This window comes from Rhinatrema bivittatum, chromosome 2 (assembly GCF_901001135.1).
Source record: "Rhinatrema bivittatum chromosome 2, aRhiBiv1.1, whole genome shotgun sequence".
Taxonomy (NCBI): Eukaryota; Metazoa; Chordata; class Amphibia; order Gymnophiona; family Rhinatrematidae; genus Rhinatrema; species Rhinatrema bivittatum.
The window spans coordinates 487,930,145-487,943,022 of record NC_042616.1 but is presented as its reverse complement, the minus strand read 5'-3'; the positions used below and the strand labels follow the sequence as shown (position 1 = coordinate 487,943,022).

At 40.3% G+C, this 12,878-nt stretch overlaps 1 protein-coding gene across 5 annotated transcripts in view; it reads left to right on the top strand.

Annotated features, from left to right (window-relative positions):
- LOC115085038 (gastrula zinc finger protein XlCGF26.1-like) overlaps nucleotides 1-12,878 on the top strand; it is a 122,833-nt gene that overhangs the window by 32,045 nt on the left and 77,910 nt on the right. The gene's annotated exons all lie outside the window — the stretch shown is intronic.

Here is a 12,878-nt window from a genome sequence, read left to right as displayed (position 1 = left end):
ATATCTATCTGGTCTTGTATTTGCACACCCTCTGGAATGAAATACAAACATGTTTTGCTCAAGCTCTCCCTCAAGACAAAAATGTGAAGTTTCACTACTTTTTGGCTAGATGGGAGGGATGTGAGGTACGTTGATATCTGCAGAGTAGCATGACTGCAAGTGTTAGGTTTTAGGGAAGATATACAAGAAAGTAATACTTAGCATTCTCTTTGGGAAGAAGTTGAATGAGACTATGGACCTCATTAAGAACCATCAGACCACTCTCTATTTCCACTTTCAACCTGTCTTTCTGCATCTTGGAAGGTCTGGGAGTTTTAGAGGAAGCAGCCTTTTACAGGGGAAGTACTTCCAGGGATCTCTTACCCAAGAGTTCAGGGCTCAACGAATCACCAACATGAGCAGAGACACTTAAACTCTTTTACTGCTACCCAGTCAAAGTCATGATCAGGTTTTTGACTGAGCAGAGGAAAAACAGCCAATCTTCTATTCCATGTGCCAGAAGATCTGGAAGATGTAGAAGGCCATATTGACAAACAAGAGTAGTACATCACCTGGACTAAATGGTATATACCCCAGGGTTCTGAAAGTTACAAGTAATTAGTAACCTATCATTAAAATCATCCATTGCATCTGAAGACTGGAAGGTGGCCAAAGTAACCCCAATATTTAAAAAGGGCTCCAGAGGTAATCCAGGAAACTATAGACCTTCAAACCTGACTTTACTGCCGGGAAAAACCGTGGAAAAGTTTATAAAGAATAAAATCACAGAAAATTTAAATAGACATGATTTAATAGGACACAGCCAGCATGGATTTTCCTAAGAGAAGTCTTGCCTCACAGATCTACTTCATTTTTTTTGAAGGGGTGAATAAACATGGATAACAGTGAACCGGTACTTGGATTTTTAGAAGGTGTTGACAAAGTCCCTCAAGAGAGGCCATCTAAGAAAACTAAAATGTCATGGGATAGGAGGTGATGTCCTTTTGTGGATTGCAAACAAAAGACAGGAAACAGAGAAGGATTAAATGGTCTGTTTTCACAGTGGAATGCCTTAGGACCTTGGACCAGTAATTTTTAATATATTTATAAATGATCTGGAATGGGTATGACGAGTGAAGTGATCAAATTTCCAGATGACACAAAATTATTCAGAGTAGTTAAATCACAAGCTAATTGTGATAAATTGCAGGAGGACCTTGTGAGACTGGAAGATTGGATATCCAAATGGCAGATGAAATTTATTGTGGACAAGTGCAAGGTGATGCATATTGGTAAAAATAACCCTTGCTGTAATTACACGATATTAGGTTCCATATTAGAAGCTATCACCCAGGAAAGAGATCTAGGCATCATAGTGGATAATACATAGAAATTGTCGGCTCAGCGTGCTGTGTTGGTCAAAAAAAGCAAACAGAATGTTAAGTATTATTAGTAAGGGAATGGCGAATAAAACAGTGGTTGTTTTAATGCCTCTGCATCGCTCCATGGTGAGATCACACCTTGAATACTGTGTGTAATTCTGGTTGCTGCACCTCAAAACAGATACAGCTGCACTGGAAAAAGTACAGAGAAGGGCTACCAAAATGATAAAGGGCATGGAAAGGCTAAAGAGATTAGGGCTGTTCAGCTTGGAGAAAACGATGGCTGAGGGCGATATGATAGAGAATTACAAAATCATGAAAGGACTTGAATGGGTAAATGTAAATCGATTATTTACTCTTTCAGATAATAGAAGGATTAGGGGTCACTCCATGAAGTTAGCAAGTAGCTCATTTTAAAAAATTGGAGAAAAACTCAACGCACAGTTAAGCTCGGGAATTCATTGCCAGAAGATGTGGTTAAGGCAGTAAGTATAGCTGGGTTTAAAAAAGGTTTGGATAAGTTCCTGGAGAAGTCCATAAAGTGTTATTAATCAATAAGAAATAACCACTGCTTGTTACCAGTATTAGTAGCTTGGGATCTTTTTAATGTTTGTGTATTAGCCAGGTACTTGTGACTTGGATTGGCCACTGTTGGAAACAGAATACTGGGTTTAATGGACCCTTGGTCTGATCCAGTATGGCATATCTTATGTTATCTCTCTGTAGAGGGAAAGCTGAGGCTGTTAACAAAAGTGTTGGCCCCTTGCAACCTCAGACAGCTGAGTCCTCCAGAATGGTAAAGACAACTACAAAGTACACCTTCTATAAATCCTTCTATATTGCTCTCCAATAGGAGCATTCAGTCTTTTTGTCCACTAGAATCTGCTAAGGATGGAAATATTCCTTTTGCCAGCCCATGTGATCAGACCTGTCCCATCACAAGAATGAGGATAGGGATTTTACTCCAGGTATTTCCTTATTCCCTAAAATACCAGAAGATTCAAACCCATCCTAGACCTAAGGGACTCAAGTATATTCTTAAACAAGAAAAAGTTTAAAATGGTTTCCCTGACCACAATTCTCCCACTCTTAAATCAGGAAGACAGGTTGTCTTCTTTGGATGTCAAGGAGATTTATACCCACATAGGGATACATCCAAATTGTAGGAAGTATCTCATATGTTTTTAGTAGGAACACAGCCTTTCCAATATCATGTTCTGCATTTTGACCTAGCTTTTTCTTCATGGGTATTTAACAGTGTCATCACAACATATTTATACAAACTTTGAGTGCAATGTGTTATCTGGATGATTGGCTGATCAAGAGCACATCTTAAGCATGGAGAAATGAATTGGAACAGAGCAGCATTCAAGTGTTTTGATCATTAGTTCATAATCAACTTTCCCATCTGAGCAAATCACCATTATTGACATTTTATAGTCTGCTAGACCTGACTCGGGCCAAAGCCTATTTCCTCAACACCAGAGCCTAGGACATCATGGCTGTAGCATGAGAAAAAATTCAGAGTCAGCAGATCATAACCTGCTTCATGTTGAGAGTGTTAAACTTTATGATCAGCACAGTTCTTGTCATTCTTATGGCACACCTCCATATGTGGAAAATCAAATGGACCTTACTCTTAGTGATCCCAAGCCATTCAATCTTAAGGACTACATCTGGATTCCTGAGAAACGAAAAGATTGTTTTTACTCCCTTTCAAAATTCTCCACATGCAATTGTGCTGACTGTGGATGAGTCCAAGCTGTGATGGAGCGTCCCTAGCGCCTCTTTTTGGACAGGAGCGGTGGCTGTCAGCGGGTTTGACAGCCGACGCTCAATTTTGCCGGCGTCGGTTCTTGAGCCCACTGACAGCCACGGGTAAGGAAACCGGATGGCGGCAAAATTGAGCATCCGGTTTTCAAGCCGCGGGCCGATTTAAAATTTTTTTTTTTTAATTTTTGATTATTTTTAACTTTTGGGACCTCCGATTTAATATCGCCATGATATTAAGTCAGAGGGTGTACAGAAAAGCAGTTTTTACTGCTTTTCTGTGCACTTTCCCGGTGCCGAGAGAAATTAACGCCTACCTTTGGGTAGGCGCTAATTTCTGAAAGTAAAATGTGTGGCTTGGCTGCACATTTTACTTTCTGTATCATGCGGGAATAACTAATAGGGCCATCAACATGCATTTGCATGTTGCGGACGCTATTAGTTTTGGGGGAGTTGGACGCGCGTTTTCGACGCGCTATTACCCCTTACTGAATAAGGGGTAAAGCTTGCACGTCGAAAATGCGCGTCCAAACACGGGTTAACAGTGCGCACTGTATCGGCCTGTGTATTATCATAGTTCAAACAATCAGGTAGTCATGTTTTACGTGAACCAGTGAGGAGAAATAGTGTCCTACTTTCTGGGTTGGAAAGCTATCATGGTGTGGAATCGGGTTCTATCACATGAAATAATCCCAAGAGCCATTTATCTGTCTGTAAAGGACAACATCATGGTAGACATAAGTCATCACCTGCCAAACCCCCATGAGTGGAACCTGGAAAAGGATGTGGCAAAAAGCTTCTTCCTCAAGTGGAGACTGCCTAAAATGGATCTGTTTTGTAACAGTCCTCAACAAGATGTCTGTTGCTTCAGGAAGGAATCAGAGTATAGGCCAGAACCAAAGCCGTCTCCCTTCGTTAGTTGACAAGTTGCCTGCACGTATATCCTCCAGTACATTTTGGTAGCCAAACTTGGTAAATTCAGAGATAATGGGTCCACGATCCTTATAGCACCATTTTGTCAGGGATTGAAGTGGTTTCCTTCTTTACTGGCATTGTCCATCAGGAAACCATTGGAATATTCTCCAAGCCAAGTAAGCAAGACCCAAAGCCTTTTACTCTAGCTTGACATCTAGTCTCTGTCCTTGACTGGCTGGAGGTAGAGAGGAGAGTAATACACACTTTTGAATTGTATGAGGACCTTCTGGCTTCAAGAAACAAGTCTATCAGAAGGTCTTTCAATTTTAAATAAGAGGAGGTCATCGTCTGTTGGGAGGACAAATCCTTAAATGCTTAAGCTTGCTTCACAGAAAACCTACTTGAATATCTTCTACATCTCTCAGAACATCGTTTTAAAACCAACTTTGTCAGGATTTACCTTAGTGTAATTTGTGTATATTACCAATTTGTAGAAGTGAACCTGATTGCTGCACAGCCTTTACTTGTCAGGTTTATGGAGGGCCTGCTTCAGTTGATAAAAGCTCTTTGGAAGTCTCTCAGCTCTTGTAAGCTAATGTACCTAGACTGGAAAGTTGTTGGTGGTTATCGCTTATTCCCACAGGGTCCGTGATCACCAGGCCTTAGGGCCCTGTTTACTAAAGTGTGTTAAAGTTGCGTGTTAATGCATGGTTTTGAAGCACTTTATTTTCCTTGAGATTTTATAAACTGTGGTGAGTACCACAATTTAGTAAATCCCCATGTTCCTGTGTCTGGTAACCAGCAGCTATAATGTCTGCTGTAAGAATGCACGTTGGCAGGCACTCTGCCTGCAATCTAAAGTGAGACAGCTCGCTCCAAGTGACAAAACTCCCTCACCTCTGCAGAGTACACCACTCCCACCCTGCCCTCACAGAGCAAAAGCCCCTGCTGTACTCCCTCCACAAAGATCCTCTATCTGAATACTAGCAAATCCCCCCCATCTCCTTCCTTTTTTCTATTGGTTATCCTTCTCGCTATGTATTGTAGCATCTCTCTGGCTCTCACCTCCACGTTGTTGCACTGTTTTGCTTCTTTGAAATCATCAGATGTAATCACCCCAAGGTCTACTACTCTGTGTGCATCAGTAACTCACCTCTGGTTGTAAGCTGCTCCCCCAAACACATAACTGCTTATCTTAATATTGAAATTTAGTTGACGAGCAGTCAGTCATTCCATGCGCTTTCTTATATTGTTTCTTACACCGTCTATGCCCTCAGGTATGAGAACCAATTTAAGTAACTGCTTGACAGCTAAGTTTCAATACTACAAAATTAGAAAAAATGCCCATTTTTAAATTTCTTTTTATCCCAAGCAGGCTGGATCAAGGACATAATTTGTAATTGGTTGGCAGATTGTATTTCTCATTGTTAGGACTTGGCAAATCTGTCTTTAGAAGGGCATATCATAGCCATGGTGATGTTGGTTGCCATTCTAAGATCTGGCTCCTTAGAAGACATCTGTAAGGCTATGATGTAGCATCACTGGACATGTTCACCAGTTACTGTTGTCCGATACTGCCATCGGGATTCAAATTTTGGACTCTCTGACCTACAAGAACATTTGTGAAGTAGGACCCAATTCCCTCCTTCCCAGTGCCTATTTAGGTAGTTTTTCAGAGTATTGTCATTGTCTGCTATTTGTTGTATGTTATCTTTTTTCCTTTTTTAATGTAATATGAAAGGTAGTTTCACCCACAAAAATGTTTCATGGGTTTCATTTTTGCCTAGTGGCGATCATTCATGTTTCTTTTCTTCTTTTTAGTTTGAAAGCAATGCTTTACTAATATCTATGTTGTTTTAATGTATCTGTCTGTCAGAGAAAACAAAATTACTTAGCTGTTATAGGTGTTTTCTTATGTCAGCAGTGTAAAGAGCTATATAACCTACCCACCTCCCTTTTTGGGAGTTATTTACCAGTATTTTCTTATTAATAGTTTAGCCAAACATTAAATTAAAGAGCTGCAGGCATGATGGTGCACAAGAAACCACTGCTCGTGCCTGGAAGGCTTCCCTAGAAAGTACTTAAATATTCTGGGAGCTGGCATAAGAGAGATGCTCACATGACCCATCTATGTGACTCGTTATACTGTTGCATTGGAGAACATAGTTTACAGATTAGCACTTTCACTTTCATTAAGGTACTGTTGAATCTAACCGATTTTTTTTAAAACCTTTTTTTTATTTAACAAACATATCTCATACCTTGAAATCTTGTTCTAGAATTTCCTTTCCATTGGAAAATACTTGATACTTGTTAATTATTTATACTTTTAAGGTATCTGAATATTTCTATGATATCTGTTCTCTCGACTAAGGTGTACAGTACATATTTAGGTCCTTAACTTTAATTTCCTAGGGCTTATATTGCTGACCCTGCACAATTTTTATAGCTCTTCTCTGAACTTTATTCTATATTCCTTTGGCGACATGACCTCCATTGTTGCCCAGTTTCCTATAGGGAAAAGCTATCTTGAATGTTTAATGCAATAACATTTAAATTCAAAAGTGAAAGATAAGATGAGGAAACTAACTAGAATTTAGCTAAATAGAACAGTTACAAGGGTCAAAAGTCTGCATGAATCATGGAGACTGTTTAAAAACAGCATTTTGGAAGCCCAGATGAAATGTATTTCACAGATTAAGAATGGTCTATACAAGAGCAAGCATCTGCCAACATGATAAATGATGCTGTGAAAGAGGCTATCAAAGACAAAAAAGCATGTTTTAAAAAATGGAAAGCAGGACTTAATGAAGACAACAGGAAGGCACATAAGCATTGCCAAATTAGATATCAAACATTAATAAAGCAGGCCAAGAGATAATTTGAGGAGAGATTTGTTAAGGAGGCAAAAACTAATAATAATAATAATAACCTTTTCAAATGCACTAGACTCAAAGTTTAATGTAGACAAGTGCAAAGAGATGTACATAGGGAAAAATAACCCTAATTTTAGATGTATAATGCTGAGTTTTGCATTGGAATTAACCATCCAGGAAAAGGATTTTGGAGTCATTGTGGACAGTACATTGAAGTCCTTAGCTCCGTGTATGGCAGCAGTCAAAAAACAAACAGAATGCTAGGAATTATTTGGAAAGGAATGGAAAACGAAACAAAGCATTTTAATGTCTCTGATAGGTCTATGTTGCAACTGCACCTTGAGTACCCATGTGTAATTCTGGTCACCCCATCTCAAAAAAAATATAGCAAAACTAGAAAAGGTGGAGATAAGGATAAAGGGGATGAAATGGCTCCCTTATGAAAAAGGGCAGAACAAGGTAGGGCTTTTCATCTTGGAGAAGAGACGATGGAGAAGGGGATATGATAGTTTATAAAATTATGAATGCAGTAGAGCAGGTAGGTAGGGAATGGTTATTCATCCTTTGAAATAATATTAGGACTAAGAGACATTCCTTGAAATGAAGAGGTAGCAGATTTAAAACAAATCGAAGAATGCATTTTTTTTTCACTTAATGCACAAACAAGCTGTAGAATTTGTTTCCAGAGAATATGGTCACAGCAACTATAACACAGCGTGATTTTAAAAAGGGTTTGAGCAAGTTCTTGCAGGAAAAGTCCATAGTTATTAAGCAAGAGATTCCAGGAAACCCACTACTTGTGACTGGGAGAGAGCAATAAAAAACTGGAGCTCCTTTTTTGACGTAATCAAGTACAAATCTCTGTATCATGAAGTGTTCTCCTATCTCATCCCTACTCATTCCCCCTATGCACTCTAGGACTCTCTTGGACCAACAGATCTGATCACCCAAAGATCATATTCTGTATGAGCTTCAAGAAGTCCTGTTATGCTCCTATAATTCTGAGAAGCAATGTCTGTAAGAAGCTTGTGCGAGTATTCTGCTGTCTGTACACACATTTGTCCCCCTGTATAACAAACAGACTGATTACCAACATACTTTTTTGTTTTATATAGAAAAATGTAAAAGCAGAATGCGACTGCTCTAACAAATAATGTGTAATATTTTCGAGGACTGGGTTTCCATGAATATTTTATGCTGATGGACCAATATAATACCCTGTAATTGGAAGGAGAAAACAACCTGAATTTGTGGCCATGGCACTGGTTTCTAAGGATATAAATTACAACTCTCTTCATTGGGTGCCTCTTTTGGAAAGTATTTAATGTGGACAGTTTTCCTTTTGGCAGATGTATCTTCCATTTACTTTTAAAATATCTTGGAATTAGCAAACAAGTGTTGATTAAAAAATGTTCAGTAATGTAATGAAAAGCATGGTCTAAAAGTTAAATTCCTACACATCTTTCCAAGAGAGGGCAGCATAGGGCCAGTATCCCTTACCAGTTTTTGCATGCACTGTTTCATAGACTCTTCAAAAATATATCACAGAAAAGGTATCCCATGTGGAAGAGACATAGGGGAAGAAAGATGATAATCCCTATTATAATCTAAACTGCTATGTGATGTGCTAGGTCCTTCTAGTAATATTTCATATGCTTGCATGGCTTTTCAGTAATTTATGTTTTGTGTGTCTAGGTGTCTGATTTATAGTTTGTGAGTATATAAGCTCATTCCTACACACTCACACATGCATATTTAAAACAGCACTGCCTTCTACCTGGTAGAAAAGCTAGATTTTGCAACAAGGGATTTTTGGAATCTGCCAGGTATTTGTTATCTGGATTGGTCACTGTCAGAGACAGGATGTTGGCCTTGATGGAACTTTGGTCTGCTCAGTATGGCATTTCCTGTGTTCTTATGAGAAGACTCCTTGAGGAATCCCTTTTTCAAAAGCAGTCACATATTATGAGAAAAGCACAGTTATAATGTAATTGGGTACCAGTAGAAAAATTGTCTGATTAGGCCCTCTTTTTACCTCTCCTTTTTTTCATGCCAGTGACTACCAGTAATAAGTAGAATCCTAGTAATGTTTGTTTGAAAAAGAAAGCATGATAAGATTTTTATTTTCAGCCAGTGAATTAGATTTTTAACCTATTCTCTGATGCATTTTATTGGTGTTTCTAAATGAATTCAGACAGTTTGTCTTAAACTAATAATAGTTGCTGTCTCTGTACCAGATCCTGGTGCAGTGAGGTTTGCACCAGAAGGACCAACCTCGTAGCTATCATCATCTGCAACTACCCATTCTAGCAGCTTCTTCTGAAACTCAGTAAAATATTGATCTTGAGTAATGATGGGGGCTTTTGCCGCTCCAGGGTATGGCTTATGGAACAGAATCCAGAGGTGGAAATTAAAGCCGGTTGGCTAAGGGTGGCAGTAAGGAATCTTTTCTGACATGGGGAAAGGGAGTCGCCCCGATGATGCAGCCACCCCACTACTAGGAGTGGCTGTGTGGGACATACATGCCACTGGTCAGGTGTTGGGGTAGCAGTGGTCAACAGGTCAAATGCTGGCAGCAGTTTGGCATCCCCACCTACTCCTCCCCTCGGCCTGTTGCCCTGTTGAAGCAGCTGTATTGCCTGTCCTTTGCAGTAGCCTTGCCTGTCAGTTGTCAAGCTCATTCAGGAGAAGGGGGAAGGAATAAGGATGAGGAAGTTTTAATAATTAACATTATTCAGTGTCCGGAGAGATTTTATATCAAATGGATAGCTTTCATTCTTTTATTTGCCTCACTTTGGTAAAATGAGGCAAATGCACTGCATTATTGACTTTTGGTTTCCCACTGATACTTTTAAGCTATTCTTGCAGGCTTCATGTCAGCCTTGTGTTAAGGGAAAAGTTGAAGCCAAAACTTTTGTATTAGTGATACCCAGCTCTTGTTAGAAGGTATTCTGTTCTTTTTCTTGTGATTTAGTTAAAAAGATCTGGACAAATGAAAAATGTAGGCCTTGGGTTTTGTTTCTTGTAGTAGTCATTTATCATTAGATGTTTTGGCATAAAGTACTTTCATGTGGTATTAACCATCATAATAATGATGATGTTTATAACCACAGAAGGACCTGATTTGGATTTCTGCTTCCCAGGACAGCAGGAGCTGAGAGTTCAAGGGAATCATGGTCATAGTCCGTAAAGAAGTGCCAACTAATCTGTTTTGAGGAAAGCCTAAAGCAGCACTGAGCACAACTCTGCTCTCTCCTAGCCAAAGAAAGTCTCTCCAGTTCTTGACTTACATGAGTGGGCAACATTGGAGTGGCAGAGAAATTGAAGGCTGCAAATGATGGACCTGTAGCAGCTGATTCGGACCCCCAGCTACCTCTTACCTGGTTACTGGATTTTTATTTTCATTCTCTGTTTCTGGCCCAAGCCCCACTGTGATTTTCACAGTGGAAAAAGGTAAACAGTGGAGTGCTCAGGGATCTATACTAGGGCCGGTGCTTTTTAATATATTTATAAATGATCTGGAAAGGGGCACGACGAGTGAGGTAGTTAAATTTGTGGATGAGACAAAATTATGCAGAGTAGTTAAATCTGAAGCAGATTGTGATAAATTGCAGGAAGACATTGTGAGACTGGAAGATTGGGCATCCAAATGGCAGATGAATTTTAACGCGGACAAGTGCAAAGTGATGCTTATAGGGAAAAATAACCCATGCTTGTAGTTACACAATGTTAGGTTCCATCTTAGGAGTTACCACCCAGGAAAGAGATCTAGGCGTCATAGTGGATAATACATTGACATCATTGGCTCAGTGTGTTGTAGCGGTCAAAAAAGCAAACAGAATGTTGGGAATTATTAGAAAGGGAATGGTGAATAAAACGGAAAATGTCATAATGCCTCTGTATCGCTCCATGGTGAGACCGCACCTTGAATACTGTGTACAATTCTGGTTGCCGCATCTCAAAAAAGATATAATTGCGATGGAGAAGGTACAGAGAAGGGCTACCAAAATGATAAGGGGAATGGAACAACTTCCCTATGAGGAAAGACTAAAGAGGTTAGGACTTTTCAGCTTGGAGAAGAGACAACTGAGGGGGGGATATGATAGAGGTGTTTAAAATCATGAGAGGTCTAGAACGGGTAGATGTGAATCGGTTATTTACTCTTTCGGATAGTAGAAAGACTAGGGGGCACTCCATGAAGTTAGCATGGGGCACATTTAAAACGAATCGGAGAAAGTTCTTTTTTACTCAGCGCACAATTAAACTCTGGAATTTGTTGCCAGAGGATGTGGTTAGTGCAGTTAATATAGCTGTGTTTAAAAAAGGATTGGATAAGTTCTTGGAGGAGAAGTCCATTACCTGCTATTAAGTTCACTTAGAGAATAGCCACTGCCATTAGCAATGGTTACATGGAATAGACTTAGTTTTTGGGTACTTGCCAGGTTCTTATGGCCTGGATTGGCCACTGTTGGAAACAGGATGCTGGGCTTGATGGACCCTTGGTCTGACCCAGTATGGCATTTTCTTATGTTCTTACCTCTTTTCCAGGTCCTCCAACTTACTTTGTAGTGCCTCGTGCGCTGTTCTGAGGCCTTGCACAGCTCCATCCTGCGCTGCTAGCTTATCCTCAGCCTCAGATATTCTGTGCTCTGCAGCCTGCATCTGGGTGTGAATGTCAGTGAGTTGCGTGCTTTTCCCAACCATCTGTGAGGAAAGCAGTGAAAATCTTCCCTCTAATGCAGCGATAACCGTGGCTGCTATGTCGGCGCCAGCGGGATCCGTGGGGTCTGAAGCCTGCTGTGTGTCTGCCACGTCGGCCATCTTGGCGTCAGGTTCCTTCATTTTTTCTTTATCGTTTTTACTTGATTTTGCCGCCATCACGCAAGAAAATCCGCTTTCCAGGAGCCCAGTGAATACCCAGAGAACTGAGCCAGCCAGTGGGAGCAAAACGGAGACGATTTGAAGCAGCGGATCGCGTTTTCGGCGGAGTTATTTGGAGGGCGGTCCCCGGAGAAGTCAGGCACACGTCCTAACCCTCACACAGCATCACGTGATCCTTCGTTGGCCATTATTTAATGCAAATTCATCCCATTTTTGCTGTAGAAAAAAATGAAATTTAGGGTCATCGTTTAAATGGCTGGGGAATCTCCATTTTTGTTGTTGTAGTTCTATCAGAAAAAAACATATATCTGCCCACACTGGTGCGTGGTCCGCTATGGCAATAGTTCCAATATCCGCTGCATCCACTTTACTAAACACGCTTTCGTGAAATAAGATATAATCTATTCTCGACATGGTACCGTGGTCCCTGGAAACATGAGTGTACTCTCTCACCTCAGGGTGTAATACTCTCCAGAGATCAAGCAGCCGTAAACTTTTGTTAAGAATCCGTACTCCATTATTTGTGCGTATTTTATAACCTGGAGGGAGCTGATATTTATCTACTTTAGCATCATGGACACAATTTAAATCACCAGCTACCAAAAGTTCCCCTTCTTCACTGGCCAATAAAAGGTTAATTATGTGGGAGTAAAAGGTAGGATCATGGGTATTGGGAGCATAAATGTTACATAGTGTGATCTGACGTCCAGCCAGAGTTCCCAGGATAATGATATAACGGCCCTCCGGGTCTTTGATTTCTTTTGTGACTGTTAATGGTATATTCTTATTAATGAGGATAGCAGCTCCTCTCTTCTTCCCCATTGCAGGAGAAAAATGGCATTCCGCTACCCACTCTCTGCACAATTTTGCGCTTTCAAGGGCAGATAAATGCGTTTCTTGCAAGCATACAATACCAGCCTTAAGACATTTTAACTGTTGAAACACTTTCTTTCACTTTATGGATGATCCCAGTCCGTCAGTATTCCAAGATAGAAGCCGGTGTTTACTCCCCATAGTAAAAAGAGTCCTTTCCCAAGTGCCACAACCAATTAAGGGGAACCATGAGGGTCAGGCT